The sequence below is a fragment of the Ambystoma mexicanum genome, chromosome 10, assembly GCF_040938575.1.
Source record: "Ambystoma mexicanum isolate Mex_15411 chromosome 10, UKY_AmexF1_1, whole genome shotgun sequence".
NCBI lineage: Eukaryota > Metazoa > Chordata > Amphibia > Caudata > Ambystomatidae > Ambystoma > Ambystoma mexicanum.
This window is the reverse complement of record NC_090932.1, coordinates 195,106,248-195,124,449: the sequence shown is the minus strand read 5'-3', so window position 1 is coordinate 195,124,449 and position 18,202 is coordinate 195,106,248. Positions and strand designations below refer to the sequence as shown.

Here is an 18,202-nt window from a genome sequence, read left to right as displayed (position 1 = left end):
GCATGCTCCACTATAGAAGGTTATGAAGGAAATGGATAAGTGAAGGTCATCAACCATTTTCTAAGAAAGAGTGAACCACATTGTCATTAACATTTTCAGTGACCTGTTCCATGGGACAACAGGAAAAGCACCTGAATATGATTCAAAACAGCACACAGTGGCATGTCTTTCCACATTCTTTTACCCACTTTGATTCCCCATCTTATATTCATATAGTCTCCCACCTCCAATGCTTTTAGATGCATCTTCGCTTCATTGATGATTTAGTAATTTATTAGCCTGTGTACTTTTTAAAATCTCTTTAGCATTTCTGTCTTAATTTCTTGCCTCACTTCCCATTCTGCATCAACCAAACTCAGAAACTCATACATGCTGGTACTTTACCTCACATAATAATAAATGGTTGTCTTCCTTGTACTCACATATTGAGTTGTACAATAAGTCCAAATCATCTCTCTGATCGGGTCCTTCCAGTTAATTTCCTCTTTGACCACTAACAGAATATCTCACTCAAGACTGCGCTCATTCTCGCAACCTCTTTGTAACATTCTGGCTGAAATACTACTTAATGTTGCCATTACAATCATATGCATTTGGCATGTTCCATATTTTTACTTGCTGTGAATTGTCGGCCTGTCTCGTTCAGCACCCTTCTGGAAAAACATTTTCTAGCAACACAACTACTTTTCCAACAGTCACCTTATTAGTGTAGAAACCAAAAAGAGATTAATGAAAAGCTATGAATTAATATTACCCACTGTCACTGGACTGGACCGCTTCCATTTCATTATTTTTACTCACTGCCATTCTAGAAGTCTTGGTCCATCAGCAATGGAAGGAGTGTAGTCGGAATGGCTACGTATTCCCCTTCTGTAATGCAAAACATGCAACCCCATACATGTTTTAGCCTATTTCGGCATTATCTGTGAGGTGCAGCTTGATTTCCTAAGCAAAGCAAGGAAAGAACCTAGATCTTGGAATACCACCTCACACTTTGAGAGACTCACAGTAGACCTCAAAAAGTGATGCAAAACAAGAAGAATTCAGGTTTTAAACCTGAAGCTCAAGCCTCCCTCATCGATAAACCAGTGGAGGAAGCCACCCTCTTAGCTAAGGCTGTCAACGAGGCATTGGAAACCGCTAAGAAGGAGCGTGAGACCTTACAATCACTCAATCAGATCTCGGCCCAACCCTTCAACCGCAATACACACCTGCCCTTTCGTGGCAAGTCTTTCTCCTGCTCCCCTGCGGGACAGTACGGTTCAGGAGGAACCCATTGGTCTTCTGGTCAGGGTACCTCCGGTGGTTTTCAGTCCTCAACAGCAGGGATTTCGGCGGGGGAAAGAGAGAGGAAGGAACTCTGCTTTCAGAGGCTCCCCAGCCTCCACCGCTAAAATGACTCTGCACTTTAGGGTCCCCTCCCATGTTTCCCTGGTCGATGGACAACTAAGATCTTTTACCCACACATGGGAGGGGATTACTTCAGATCAGCGGGTACTCAAGACCATCGCCCACGGGTACTGCATCGAATTCCTCCAACTGCCCCGCTACCATCCACCCAAGAGCAGATGACTGTTGGCATAGTATCTGCGAATCCTCTTTGACGAGATCCAGGTCCTTCTAGTAAAGGGAGCCATCCAAGTTGTCCCTCTTCTCCAGATAAACAAGGGTATTTGTTCAATATACTTCCTTGTACGTAAAAAGGATCTAACCATGTGCCATGTTTTAGATCTGCAGCCTACAAACAAGTATGTCAAACCTCAAAAGTTCAGGATAACTCTTCAGGAAATAATACCATTGTTGCAACAGTGGGATTACATGGCCACATTGGACATGAAAAATGCATACTTTCATATTTCAATGTAGCCAGCGCACAGAAGGTACCTCAGGTTCATGAGAGGACACCCACTATCAGTTCAAGGTTCTCCCCTAGGCATTGCCACTGCGCCAACAGTGTTTACAAAGGTACTAGCGGTAGCAGAAGCTCGCCTGCGCAGGCAGTCCATCCCCGTCTATCTTTACATTGACGACTGGCTCATGTGTTTGGGGAATACCCAAAAGACAGTAGATCTCCTTTTCAGTCTATGGTCTCCTTTTCAGTCTAGGGTTTTCTATCAACAAGAAGTAGTCAAGTCAGGTCCCCAGCCAAGTCAAACAGTTTCTGGAGCCCTGATTTGGACAGACGGTGGCTTCATCTTCCCCTCCAATGAGAGGGTTCAAAACATGTTGTTCCAGATCCCTCATTATGTAGCCAGTAACCGGGTAACTGCACGCAAAGCCATGCGGCTGCTGGGAATGATGGCATCCTGCGTCTTCCAAGTTCCACACGCCTGTCTGCGCATGCACCCCATGCAGGAGTGGCTCTGGAGCCAATGAAGTTAGGCCAGTGGCCAATGGGATGATCTAGTGGTTGTCTTGACAGCCCTTGTTCAGTCTCTGCAGCGGTGATCAAAGGAGAACCTTCTGCAGGTGAAACCCTTTACCACCCCTGCAATAGAGGCCACTCTCTGCACAGACACATCTTTGTCGAGGTGGGCAGCTCACCTCCTTCAACCGACAGCACACAGCGTGTGGTCCCCCATCAGTAGCATCTGATCACATCAACCTGTTGGAACTACTTATCGTGATCAAAGCCCTGAAGACCTTCCTAGCACTTCTTCAGGGGAATACTGTTGTGGTACTTACAGATAGCACTGCTGCCATGTACTATCTGAACAAACGGGGGGGCACTCACTCTCTAGGGCTATCCAAATTGTCCCAAAACATTTTGAAATGGCACTCAAATACATGTTCCAGGGGAGCACAGTCTTCTCGCAGACGTGCTCAGCAGGGACTTACACCTACCCATAGAATACAACTGGCGTTTGCAAGAGCACATTCTGTTCAGCGTCTTCGCAGAATGGGGTTTTCCAGATGTCTACCTGTTTGCCTCTCTGGCGAACGCCCAATGGCAGTCTAACTTCCAGGAACCCTTAGAGGCGGTCCAAATGGAACGGTCTCGGGATAACACCTTACGGGAGATTTGTCTACGCTTTTCCCCCATTTCCTATTCTCAGCAGGATAGTGCACAAGATTCACCAGGAACAAGTCACAATGATCCTGGTAGCTCCCATGTGGGCCTGACACCCACGGTTCTCTCATCTCATGAGGATGTCCGTCTCCTCCCAGGAAACTGCCCTGCCCATACAACATGCTGTCACAAGACATAGAGCCAAGTTCTGTTCATACTTCACCCAACACTTTTGCCTAGAGACACACTTGATGTCTGATTCTTAGGTGGGACAAGCAGCCTAAGACATCTCTTTGCTACTGTTCCTTCAAACATCCCGCCACCATCTCCTGGTACTTCCCGCTATGCACAGCATGTGATTCTAAGCAGATTCATAAGCATCTGAAGACATACTTTACTCAGCATAATCATATTTCTGATGATTGTATCTGCTGATTCACATGTGCCCACCCTTCGTCCCTTCTGTTGTAGAAGGAACATGGACATCTTACACCTTCTTTCTTCCTTACTCACTCACGCACTTTGTAAGGCTCCCTCAAGGTAAAACACAACAACCAATGTGACCTTGACGCGTGAAAGATTTTGGGTACATTAAACGTCACGTTAGGGATAGTGTTGCAGTCACGCCCATGGACGAAGTCCCTTTTCGATCTTCGGAAAAAAAGTTGCAAAGCAACTGTTTCTTTCGTGGTTCACTCTCCTGCCACGAAGAAAACTCCTACTATTACAACTGATCTCTTCTTAGTGGCAATATGGGCTGTCGATTTCCCAAACCGGTGTCTCAGGAAAGGAGAATTTGTGCCCTTGTTGCCCTTTTATCTCTTTGTTATAGTCTCTGTGCTGTTGCCATTATGGGTTGCAGGTTTCCCCAAGTTGAATTCTCATAAATGAAGAATTGCGCCATTTTTGCCTTCATACTCCTTTTTTATGACCTCTTGACTGCTGGCCATGTGGGTTACAGGTTCCCCAAGTTGACATCTCAGAAATGCAGAATTGTGCCCTTTTTGCTCTCTTACTACTTCTGGATAGCCTCTTGGCTGTTGGCAATGCAGGTTCCAAGTTTCCCATTTGATGTTTCATTAATGGAGAATTGCGCCCTTTTTTCCACTCTTTTATTCCGCCTGTTAGGCATTAATTTAACTCTTTGCCTCTCCTTCTTTTTTCACTTGTCTCTCTGACTCCCCGCGGCTTAATTGCGGGAGCGGCAAACGCAACATAACGCCCCGTGCCCTGTGTCTCTTCTGAGGCTCACCGATTACTGTTGGCACCTTTGGTGTTGTCCTCATTTGCTGCACGGCACAGTGGTTTTCTCCTATTCTCCCGTCGTCCTCATAGACACTGACACATCCACTTCCCAGCCTTTGGGCACACCTGCTGTTCCGTGCACAATCCAACCCCTAGCCACAGCTTGGGAGAGTGGAGAAGTCTCTGCTTATTTCAGTATCTTCCCGGCTTCTGCTTCCCTTCCTATTCCACACAACTGTGGTCTATGTTCATGTTTAAATGACCCGCTTGGGCGTCTTGCCTTCAAACACCTAGACCACATTTCCTCTTCAGTTGGACTTTTGATCCTCATTGACTCTTGGTCCTTCTTCCTCGTCCAGGTACCACTGACATTATGGACCCTGAAGTACATAATGGATGCAAGTCTTTTATGTCTACTCATTTCTATTTGATTATTGCACTGAATGTCTATTAGGAGATTTTATTTGAGGGATGTGTGACTTAACATTAGGGCTAAGATTTCTCCCCAGGACAGCATCTTGCCTGCTCCCCAATGCACCTCGGACACTCGCCATTCTGTTGTATGTTATCACCCTACTTAGCACCCCAGCACCAATTGCACCCCTTCCACGCTATGTAGCTCACAGCCCTGCTCAACTGCATTATAGCACCTCCTGTACCCCTCACTACTAGACAGATCACCATTCCTTGCTTCTGAACGCGTCCAGCTCATTGTCTGACTACTAAGTACATCCGGGCAAACCAAACCGTCCAATTGTACCACAGTATTGTCGATAGTTAGCTCACCAGCTTAACAGAGTAAACAATTATTCTTACCAAGCCACTACTACCGTACTATACCTATCCTACCACAATATAGTACCACTCCCCTATGCTCACTCTAACTCACCCCTGTCTAGCACTTTGCCCGCTCGCCATGGCTGTCCTAAGGAGAGTACCGCTCACAATAGTAACTATCATACCCTTATTTCATGCTATAGCACCCAATAACTTCCTACCTGCCCTGCAATACCATGACCCACCAGTTACTCTACACCCAGCCACTTCCACCACTGAATCCCCGTTCTCCCCTGCAGAATGGATCACCTGATTTGCCACCCCACCCACACCTCTGATTCCTTGCTCCCTCTTTATGAGAAACGCAAGACTAGGTTCACGTTTCCGCTTTAGGACTATGACCCACAGGGCACCTGCCCCACACAATCCCAGCGAGCCCACTCTACTACATTCACCTATTTCTCCCACAGCACCAACCGGACTACATAGCGATTCCAGCATTACCACGCACCACAAACCCCCACAAGGAGCCTCAGTCACTGCTAGCCCAACCATTAAGTGAGCTCTTATCAACGCACAATCCCTAGTGGTGCATGCTGCTGACATTGCTGACCTAATCACATCCAACCATCTTGACTACTTCGCTGTCACAGAGACCTGATTACACCCTGCTGCAGGCCCCACCCTATCTCTTGCCATTCCTTGAGAACTATACAATTATTTGTGAAGATAGAGATACTCCGAAAGGGGGCGGAGTGGCTTTCATAGCCAAATCTCACCTGAACCTCAGATAATTTCCAAATCTAGGACTACCCTAAGCAGAACTGCTATCAGTCAAACTCTCACTCTCTGACACCCGCACTATCCTACTCAACCTTATCTATCGACCACCAGGCGCCATATCCTACTTTGAGGAAGACATTACCCACCTTCTAACACTAAATACCAAACCAGGCTAACAAATTATTTTGCTGGGCGACCTTAACCTAGGTCTGCACGACCTTAAAAATGCTAGTGCAACCACGCTGGACGACACCATCACACAGCTAGGCTTCACTCAACGTATCAACGAGCCCACCCACTCCAAAGGAAGAACACTGGACTGGCTGGCTGACTCCAATTGTGACATCACTCTACTCAATATTACACCCTGTGCCTGGACAGACCATCATTGTATCACCTTCACTATACCGAAAGGTACTCACCATAGCATACCCACTACCATTGTTCCTCAAGCCCTGTCTTGGAACAACCGTAGCATAACCCTAGAGAACCTGCGACCACTGCTACAGCCTATCACTAACCTTCAGCCTAACACTAACACAGACCCATCTTCCTTGGTTGACCTCTACAATGTCACCCTGGAACAAGTTCTAAACCAAATGGCATCACTAAAATTGAGAAAGGCTAAACCGGCCGCCCATCTAAACAAATGGTTCACTGCAGAACTAAAAGTGGTACGCAACATCAAAAGAACATCGGAAGCCAGTTGGAGAAAAGCCCCATCTTCTACTAAGGAAAGGTTCTCCATTGCAGCGGCCACATACAAAGCGGCCATTCCAATACTAAAAAGGAGATATTCAATACCAGAATCCAGAATGCTAAATCTGGTACTAAAGAACTTTTCTCTATCCTAAGAGAACTGGAATACAGGGCGCCGCTCACTGACAACTGCATTAAGGACAAAGCCTGGTGTGTCAACATCCAGCAAGCCTTATCAGACAAGATAGCACACCTGCAAGCCAAGATAGAGTCTAAAAAAGCTAGCCTTGCTACTAATGCCCCCTCACGTAATGCGCACAGCCCACTTCGTCCCTCCTGTCCCCCTTTCCACTTCTCCCCAGTTACTGCGGAAGAAGTTGTAAACATAATTGCAAGCCTCAAACCTTCTAACTGCCAAGGAGACTTATGACCGGTGTCAGTCATCAAGGATGGTGCTAAAGAACTGGCCCCCTTTGTCACTGCCCTGATCAACTCCTCCTTTAAGAACTCCACAGTCCTCAATAGCCTCAAGGAAGCTTGGGTCATGCCTCTACTCAAGAAACCCAAACTATACCCTAACATACCAACTAACTACAGACCCATTACGACTGTCGCATTTCTCCTGAAGATACTAGATAGAGTGGCATATCTCCAAATTCAACAACATTTGGAAGACATCCGCCTCTTAGGTTTGCGACAATTCGGCTTTAGCCCCAGGCATGGGACTGAAACAGCCCTACTGGACCTAAAAATCCAAATGGTCGAAGCCAAAGACAAGGGCAACCTGGCCATCTTGCTCTTGTTGGATTTGTCTGCAGCGTTTGACCTGGTTGACCATCACATCCTGACCAAACACCTCTCTATGGCTGCTGCTTTCTCACTGAATGCCACTAACTGGATCCAATCCTTCCTTTCCAACAGGACGACTGGGGTCTTCGCACCATTGGCTGCGTCTTACCCAGTCCCTATCCTGTGTGGAGTCCCCCAAGGGTCCTGTGTTTCACCCACGCTTTATAATATCTTTACAAAGCGACTTTTTTACTGTCTTGATGATCTGGGTGTCACATACACGACACTCGGGTCCTCATTACCCTCACTGGTTGCTATGAAAAAGATATTATAAAACTAAGTGAAATTTACCTAGAAATCCAGGCTTGGATGGCTACACATATAGCCTCTGCTTAAACGACAAGACGGAACTGCTGATCGTCGGCACCCAAGCCTGTCTTAATAAACTTGACCCCCGTTACCGGTCTTTCACCATTGACGGTAACATAATTAAAGTCAACAAAGGGGTCAAAACCCTCAGTGTCTACCTCGGCTCCACTCTCACACTCAAAAAGCAAATAAACTCTACAGTTTCCACCAAAGCTTACACCGATAAACTTATCAAAGCATGCAAACCTTTCCTGTCCACTAACCGCTGCATCACCCTAGCGAGGGTACTGATCTTGTCCAAACTGGATAACTGTAACACCATATTTCTTGGTTCCACTAATCACAACTTGAACAGATTACAAGTTCTCGAGAACAACACCCTTAGATAAGCTCTAAACCTACCACATACCACTCACATCTCCACCATCAGAAGGGATGCACGATGTCTTACAATACGTGATAGAATTAAACTGCGTACCCTCGTCATCACTCACAAATGCCTATCATTGACAGCACCCCAATACCCAACTGACAAATTCTCAAGGACCTGCTCCACCAGACCTACCAAAGCTCCTTATTTAAACCGCCTAAACATACCCAAGTTTAACCTGAAAACGGCTGGAGGATCGAGCTTCCCGGTGCTAGCAGCAAAGTGATGGATCTCGCTCCCCACAGACATCAGAGCTGAACCTTCCTTCTGGTCTTTTAGAGCCAAAGTGAAGGACTTGCTCTTCACCCAGCAACTCTAATTCTCCACCTTTTAGAATTGCATCTCCGTAGCTGGATTAAGAGTTGCCTGTCAGTGTTAATTACCATATTTGTATTATCTTGATGCCTATTTCCATGACCATTTTGTAACCTGGTCCTCACAATGTCCTCGTATTGCAGACACTGCACCTTGTATTATTGTTGCAACAAATGTCACCCAGCATCCTGTATTTGGAACCTATGCTTCATGTTTAATTTGTATTTGTAACCTATGCTCTATGTTTAATGCGCCCAGATACCTCAGGGTTAGGCTGCGCTATACAAATAAACAAACCAAACCATCTCACATCTAATTCTGGAACTTCCTAGATATATGACTTAGTCTGCCTAGGTAACCTTTCATGGAAGGCTCTTTGAGTTTCCTCATGAGAGGATTGCAATGCTACCATGCTATTATATATTTGGGGATTGCAGGACTCTCATCCTCATGAGAAGATGAATACTGCGTCCCTCCCAAAGGAGTCACCACTTCCCCTGACAGCCATCTCCTCCCATTTGATCCTCCCTCATGATACCACCTCCAGGGTTGGGATCAGGTAGCGTCTGCCTTCCCAAAGCCGCATGGGAGGAGATCTTAGGCTGGGGTTCAGTGATCAATCTGCAGGATTCATCACTTGGTAGAGTCGGATGGCTCCTCACTGCGTGCACCGGTATCGCTAGAGGCCTCAGGCCTAATGCTGGTGTGAGTCTCGAGGACCCATCCCAGCAGAACTCCTCCTTGGGAAGAAGACTTCCCACTGAGGCGGTGAAGAAAAAATGTGACTTGCCTGTTTCTTTGACTTCTGTCGAGTGAAGGCCATGACGTGTTTCAGGGGAGACCAAGAAAATCACCCTCCACCTTCCTAGACGGTTCTTGAGTGACCCCGGGGTAAGTGTGTCGTGGGGCTTGAATGAATCCCTCAGCTGATTAGCCCCCAGACACACTAAGCAGAGCAAATGTAGGTCTGAAGCCGGAAAGGATCTGTCGCAGGATGCACACCTGGAAAAGCCTCTTGGGCTGACATATGCCGGGGAGCGAGACACCGGAGGCTGTAGAAGAAGGAAAAACACTGGGGGGGAATTCATGGTGCAGCAAAAAATGTGCGCGCTAACGCGAGGCAGGTATGGTCCCATCTTTTTTTACATTTTTTTTTTTTATTGTAAATGTTTTGTTTGGTTATACAAACTTTTCATTATATCATTTACAGAATAGAAAAAGAGAGAAGAGGAAAAAAAAAGAATTGACATTTATGTTTCTGATTCTCAAGACGTGCTCTTGTTCAGGATCACAGTCCAAAATTTAATTACTGTTAGAATTAAGTTCTTATTGTGTCCTTTTAAGAGATGGGCCCATCGTTCTTGTGTATTCATCTGTTTCTGGGAAATTTTATAGAAGTCCTTGAAAAAGTTTCTTTTGTCCGTCAGAGCATGGCAATCCATGATTACATGGAAGAGAGTCTCTCTAGTATTGTCAATCTTACAAAACCGGCAATCTGTGGTTGTTGTTGTTGCATGTTTTATGTTAGATAGGTAATCGCGGGTTGGTAATATGTTTAGGCGAATTCGGAAGAATAGATCTCGTATTGATTGTTCTGGAAAGCATGCTAAATTTGGTGGTAATTTGTTAAGAGCTCTTGATTCTATTGAACAGTTCATCACTCGTTTATATTTTTATTGTTCCTCTATTGTTTTGATCCAATCTTTTTGTTGAACTCTTCTTTTAGCATATTGTGGTCTGTTTATTAGCATGTCTTCACTAATGTCTTCGGCCTTCATTTTCTTTTTTATATCATTGGTCCAGTATTGAAGAGCTGTTACACATACAGGGTTCTTTTTTCCTTGAGTATTTCTAAAGATGGAATTTTGCACTGACAAATTATTTTTCTGTAGAGAGCAATTTTTTTTCCAGATAATTATAGATTCTAGAGATTGTAGGGCCAATTCGAAACAAATTCTTGGGATTGGAAATGAGTTGGGTCAAGCTGAGTTTTTTTCTCCAGAATATGGCCTCATATTGTTGCCATTTCATTGTGTCTTGGTTGATTATTGTTTCTCCAGCGTAAGTTAAGATGGGTACCACTTTTTGTCTATATAATAGGATTGTTGATTATATTGAAAAAGTTCAAAATTTGCAATGAAAATAGTGCCCCAATCGAGCTAGGGATCTTGCTTTTCTCTCAATGTGGTCTTTCCATTCTTGCTCAACTGGTGACAAATTTATCAAGGCGCCAAGATATTTGAGTGTTTTGGTTTCTTCAATCTCCTTATCTTCTAGTTGTAGTTTCACATTTTGTCGTCTGGTGCTATATAAAGATGTTAATCTAATTAGCTTGGTTTTAGGAATATTAATTTGTAGGTCGTTCTCTTTCATGAAGGAGCCCACTTTATTAATGTTTTTTGTAGACCTGATTGCATTTTGTCCATGACAATGATGTTGTCTGCATACATTAAGATCTTTAGTGGTTCGTTATTGATCTTTGGTGGATTCGAGAGTGGATCATGAATCGCTTGTACAAAGCCAAAAGTGTATAAATTGTATAGACAAGCAGCAAGGGGGCACCCTTGTTTCAGGCCGTTCCAGGTGGTAATTTCATCTGTTACTGCACCGTCTTTTCTCATTCTTATTCTGATTGATGTATTTGAGTTGAGCTGTTTAATTGGATTGAGAATGGCTGCGGGGCAACCCCATGATGTTCGCTTCAACCATAGTTTTTCTCTCTTCACCGAATCGAATGCTGTTTTTAGGTCTATAAACACAGCGTGAACTTGATGTTTCTTTATTGTCGCTTCATACTTAATCATGTTCAGCAGTAGCAGTTTGGCATTTGTGCCGATTTTATTAGCAAAACCAGTCTGCCTCTTCGCTTGAAAACCATTTTCTGCTGCCCATTAATTGATTTTTTTCATTAGAAATCCCGCAAACAGTTTTCCCAATGGATCAAGAAGGGCTATGGGTCTATAGTTTTTCCTGTCACCAGCTTTATAGATCGGTATCAATATCGCAAGGGTCCAGTTGCGAGGAATTTGTTTCGTTTTCTCTATTAGGTTAAGCAGTTTTGAAAAAAAGATAGCCCATTCTTCAGGGGCAGATTTTAAGTTGGCGTTGGAAAGCCCATCAGGGCCAGGTGCTCGCAATGGATTTAAGGATATGATAGTTTTTCTGATCTCCTCTCTATCCCATTGTAGGTCCCAGCCATGTTGGTTATTCGAGCTTTGTGCTGGTTAAGTGTCTGTTTTCGCTTTGTAGAGGTTTTTGAAATGTTGTGACCATTCTTCAGCTTTTACCTCTTGTATCATGGTTGATCCGTTAGATTTTTTGGTTTAGAAGCGACCACAGTTGTCTGGTGTTTTTCTGGTTTAAAGCCGCTCGAATCGCTTCTGCATCTGATTGTCGCATTATAGCTTTGTGATTTTATGTTTTTCTTTTTTTATTTCTACAGCAGAGCTTATTTTTTGTTTTTTGAGTTGTTGAATTTTTTTATATAAGTTCATTTTCATTGATTTAATATCGTGGTTAAACTGATGTTTGTGCTTGCTTTGGTGATTTCCACAAGTTTTTTTGGGTTGTTAATATTTGTGCAAGATCCACTCATAGTTGAGTTTTGAGTGGTCTGGTAAATTTGAGGACTCAAAAATTGTCAGCAGATCGGCCATTTCATGTTGGTTTATTCGAAGCTTGTTTAAACCATTGTTTAGTTCCAACTCTGGGAGATTTAGAGGCATGGTCCAGTAAAAAATGTTATTGTCCCTACGGGTCGGCCATGTTTTTTTTAAGCCTAAGTGGCTCGATTTTAGAAAACTTTCCTATGGACCTTACCCGAGTTTTCGTTCATTAAACGCACGTGAAAACAGGCACCAGGGAGCCGCCATTTTGTGATAATCCTATCACTTGCCGCATCGCCCTGGCTGACCTGCATCTGCGGCACTAAATCAATTCCCCCGCCCCTGAGCCTGACATTATCAAAACATTCATATTCCCCGCCTCTCTCCGTGACGTTACTGTGCTGCGTAGGCAAACGCGCCCAGTCGTCTTCTACGCGACTCCACACAGAACCCGGAAACCAACACAGACTCTCTCACAACACAGCGCGCCACAATTCGGAATATGAAACTGTACTTTAAAATCAAACAGCAACACGGTACATTTGGTAAAGTACATTTATTTGACATTAAATGTTTAGAGAATATTCAGCAATTGCCATATGAACTCCGAAAGCCATTTATTTTCTTTTATCTGTATCCGCAAATCCGTCTAAGTTTATATTGAGTCACGCGCTGTTCCTTTATGGTACACAGGGTGTTGGTTTTCGTTCAAAGAGGCACTTTTGTCGCACGTTGAACCGCAAGGCTTGTTCCATCAAGTAGGCACTAGGCCAGCGTAAAGGTTGATATGTTGCTTCTAGCCACTAGTACAGCGTAAGGGCATGTGGGCCCTTGGCGATCGTCCCATAATATGGTTAACGTGCTCCAGTTGTTCACACGAAGCTGCAGGTGTCTATTGAAGAATCCGTCTGCTGGTGTGTCAAACCGATGACAGTAGCAGAACGGGATCAAATACCTGTTATGAAAACCAAAAAATTATTTGATTTATTGCGGCCGATCAGAAACTATTTGCTTGCAAGGATAGTTCAATGGAGTATGTTCGCCTCTAAAATCAATGCGAAAAGTAACTAAATAAATCAAGGCCAACACACAATGAGAAACGACAGTTAGTCTACATGCGTGTGGAATGATATGATATGGCATTTGTAACGCGCCTATACACAAGTCTTTCAAGGCGCGACGAGGCGGGGGGGAACAAGGGCAGACAGACAGCGATCCTACTAGGCCAGGTGTCTTTCAGATAGCGCAAGGGGAAGGGGAGAGGGGGGGTAAAAGGTCTGTACATGGTTAGTAAAATACAAGATAAATAATAGGGCCAGCTGGTGGCAAGTGCAAGGTAAATGCCGGGAGAAGGGGCTGAAGGATACAGAGACAGTCCCATAGTGCAGGTAGGCAGTGCAGGGAAAAGTGGCTGGGCCAAGGACCGGGATCGGTGAGACCAGTTGACCTGCATGCCCATGTGCCCACTACGAACACGTTTTCCTTGCTTTTCCTAGCTCTTCATTCATTCATTTATTCATGCATCCATTCATTAATTCTTCATTCCGGTATAAAAGCGTCTAAAGATTTACTCACATTATATTTGAAATTTCCATTGTGTCTCTGCGTAATGCAGTCTGTAAATCCGACCGTGCTCTTGACAACAATTTTTCGTATACTGAACTAAAATGAAACTCAGTCTAGTTTCTGAATTTTCTGCCTTATCGTCTCTTACGTTATTGCCCACCCCCTTCAAATGAAGTTCTTTCGGCATGGTCCCTGTCTCAAGGTCAAAAAACAATAGACCCTTATACTTCCAGTGCGACTTGTGGGCCTCTTCTGGGCGCGAGCTGAAATTCAAAGCCGCTGTCCTTCGCATTCTTTATTTGCAACATCCAGTAGTAAAGGCATCTGTGAGAACTTGAAGTTTAGAATCCCTCTATGTAGTGCGCCACAATGTGCAAATGCGAGCTGGCTTCTCTCCCAAATGCCACGGGCCGCTTGGCGCGTTCTAAGGCCCCCAATTTTGTCCCCGTTGTCTGCGAGCTTTGAAGCCCCAAAGAATCATAACTATGGAGACATTTAATTTTTGGCGGAAGGTCAGGGAAAGTATAAAGTACCACAGGAGTTGAGTTAAAAGTGAGATTTATTGTTTGTTTGTTTGTTTTATTATTTGCAATACGCATGCCTCCCCTCCGTTAACAGTGCGCAACAGTGCGCAGCATTTACATTTACATGAGAAAAATATATACATACACATATATGAGGTGAATAGAGAGAATTCAAAGATGACACCCAGCTTGTTCGCCACCCATGATGGTGAAGGTAGGGGTTAGGTTTACAGGTACACTGTACAATAACATTTATTTACAAAAAGACAATCGTATTGCAATTATTTAAACCGGGATTTGTACTTCACAACCAGCTGTGCTTCTGGTGGACATGGCACAGTTGCAATGTTCGGTGGCAATGGATCACTGCTCTGGACAGAAACGTCCAAAATTCCATATCTGTGCTTCTCTAACACAGCAACAATAAGGCCTTTCACAAAGGCGAACTGCATTTCATCATAGACTGGTTTGATCACCCATTGCTTACTTCGTTTTGAAACCACCTTAGTGTAGCGAGGCATCCTTACATTACCCCTAGTCCTAGATTGTTCACGTCCGACATTGCTGTTATGGACCAAGACCGCTAGTAGAGTGCGATGTTTCAAGCCCCAAAAGCTAAAATGCAAGCGCTTTGGCCTGTACTTTAGGCACATATACCTCCAAATCTCCGGTGTGACAGAATTCTGTCAGTCCTCTCAAATCTCTTGATAGAGTTTTGTCTCAAACAATCTTCTCAATGGCTTTGTGTGTCGGTGAAGATGGAATCAACCACTTCTTCTTCCTTGCCTCCTCTTGGGACAAAGGGTCATGTTCACATTGGTAGAAATGTAGGTTTTCTGACCAGCGGTGAACGTTTGTACAGTGGTGCATCAGTGACCGCCATTTTTCAAGTAGTATTTCCACTGACCCTTCACAAGTTTTTGAGCTCCACCAAAGATGGTTGGTGATAGACTGGGACCACTGCAAAATACTTTCAAAACCTTTTTTTTTTCCTGCAGCCGAGATTTTCTTACTGATTGATTTAGCAAGATGCCATACGTCAAATTGATGATTAATAAGCGGGAACTGCTCTCTCATTGTCTTGGCAATTGAAACGTGTCTGTCCGTGGCTATGAGGTCGATGTGCATTCCCCTTGATTGTAGATATTCCACTGATTTTATAAATCCTAGTTTCTCCATGGCCACTGAGGATGTACATTGTGTTACCTGCACGACCACCGAACTCACAATTTTCTTACTATCCATGTCCTGAAAGTGGTAGGTTCAGTACTTGGCAGAAAATCCAGGGCTGTCGCACTGTCCATCGCCGGCTAGCCTGAAACGTTTCCCTTCAAATGTACTTGCTAGAGCCAATTGTTCAATTTTCCAAGCATCAATAATGGCCGGAAACAGATAATCACGTTGGTATATGTAGTACAGTGATTTAGAAATGAAATGGAGTCCCACAAACAGAAAGAAAGCCTCTAACTTTCTAAAACTGAAGTCACTAAAAAGTGATGCAGCTGCACACAGTAGATTGCCTGCTGGCATTTTCCCCAGCATCGTTTGTGCAGACCATGAGAACCTATGATTTAATCGACAGGCGGCATTTATTTTGACGTTGCTGCCTTTTATTTGACGAGTTACATTAATCAATGGCTTCCCACATACTTTCCCTCTAACTGAATGCCCACATTTCAGCATACTTATAATTTCCATCAAACAACTGTCGAATACAATGTATTTGCTCTCTTTCATTAGACTGTCATCCTGCGTCAACGTTGTTTTGGCCTGTGACGTTGCGGAGATTTCAACACATTGGAAAGTAATATCGCTGCTATCAAGTTCTGATGCGTCTATGGATGCTGCGGCTGGTTCATTCTCTGTCATTTCGACATCTGCTACTTCAACATTGATGGGAGAACACAACAATGTTGACATGTTTTTGGGTGGCAATTATTTGGTGGGTGTAGATTGTGTGATTTGATCTGCAACTACTTCAGAGCTATCTTCAATACATTCAATATCATCTTCTTGTGGTGGTACGATCGCACTGTAGCAATGGTCCAATGCAACTTTGCTGTATTCTCCAAACAGTTAATTCATGTTCTGGCCATTGGACATGAGCATCTCGAGCCTGAACACGCCTCACCTCAATTAATAGTTCCTCCATAGTGCACATGGTCTGGCAAGCAACATCTCTCATTCGCTTCACTGTCTGTGTATGTATAGTTCTGACACCCACGGGTAACTAGAGGAGAGATTGGAAAAGGGATCTTCAGTTTAAACACAAGATAAAGTGTAGTCCAATTGACTGGAAAAAAACATAAAATAGTCCCCAGCACAAACATTTTTTTAAAGTTATGAACTGTTTGTAACCTTTTTGGTTTTCTTTCTTTGCAACTTTTTGACTCGACCTTCAACATCTGCACGCTGTAGCTCCAATACGTTTCCGCATGTCCTCCCTTCCTCTTGCGCTGCAGCGACTATATTTTCTGTATCCGCATAGACCGCACGGAATGAGGCTCCATCGTCTCCCTGAAACATAGTACTTTCATTACTATGTAACAAAACACACGTGAGGACGAATACACAGGTACATCTTAATAGCCAAACACGATTTAAACATTGTGTGCAACAATCAAACGACAAGTATTCGACCTGTGATGATCTATTTCGATGGAACTGTCAGTATGCATACCTCTGGCTCTGCATGGACTGCCATGAATGGTTGTATTGGAGAGGAGGCATCAGCATCTCCCTGAAACACAGCACTTGCATTAGTATGGTTTTCAATATTGGAAACATAACACACACTTGGGGTCGACGGCACAGGTACATATAAAGAGATAACCACAAATGATGCATTGTCTCAATCAAGGAAAATATAAATATGCAGATTTCATCAACTTATTTCTCCGATTCCTTTACATCTGCATCATCAAAATGGGATGTTGTGATTGTAGTGGAAGCTCTGTCGTCTCCCTGAAACACAGCACTTGCGTTAATAGGGAAGAAAGTATAGCAAATGGAATCACGTTATATGATCACGCATGATGGAGCTGTCAGTATCCATACCTCGTGCTGCTGAAGAATATCTATGGATGTTGCAAATGTAGTGCGCACTTCCGAAAGCTGTTGCGCCGATTCGTATACGCATGGTCCCGCTTCCATTTCCCCTGGAATTACTTGAATGTCAGGCTCCGCATCAAGTGCAGGGGTTGACGCTCCATCAACTGCCTGAACCATAGTACTTGCATTAGTGAGGATTACAATAGTGAAAACATAACACACACCTGGGGTCGACAGCACAGGTACATATCACCGGCTAACCACGAATGAAACATTGTGTAGAACAATCAAACGACAAGAATTCCAGCTCTGATGATGACGCTCGATGGAGCTGTCAGTATCCATACCTCCTGCTGGTGAAGAACATCTAGAAATGTTGTAGATGTGGCGGACGCTTCAGCATCTCCCTGAAAGCCAGTACTTGCGTTAGTATGGATAACACTAATTATAACTGAAAACAAACACCAGTGGACAATAACTAAGGTGTATATCAATTGGAAAGCACTAACCAAACATTCGGTAAAATAATTACACGATAGAATAAAACTATTACTTGACATGCATAAAACAAGTCTGTAGCGGATTAGCCTAGTAAGATTACCTGATACGCGCTAGAAGTGGTTGATGACTGCGACCACGTCAAGGATGTAGAATGTTCTTGCTTCAGATTCAAGGGATAGTCAAGAAGTTGTAAAGTTAAATTAATGATTGATAATGAAATGCCAATATTAAAAATAGCCATGTAAGGCGACAGAATACTTGAAAAATGCTCAATACAGCACAGTTCCCTGTTCCCAAATATATACATTTCGTTTGTGGGTTATGAAATCGAAAAAGAATATATTGATAAATGTCATTATTCAAAAAGCTATACACTCATATCAATATTGAAATTATTACAAGGGATAGAACACCTACAATATCAATAAATCCATTCGGCTACCTACACACTACTGCAAGACCTAAAGCTATATCCGGACACTTGACTCACCAGTGGCGGAATGTGGACGAATAGAGTGGGAATAGCGTTTGCGAGCAA

The 18,202-nt window shown here is 43.9% G+C and overlaps 1 protein-coding gene across 2 annotated transcripts in view; it reads left to right on the top strand.

Moving 5' to 3' along the window:
* Positions 1-18,202, top strand: part of PPP3CC (protein phosphatase 3 catalytic subunit gamma) — a 1,509,833-nt gene that overhangs the window by 1,008,711 nt on the left and 482,920 nt on the right. The window lies entirely within an intron of this gene.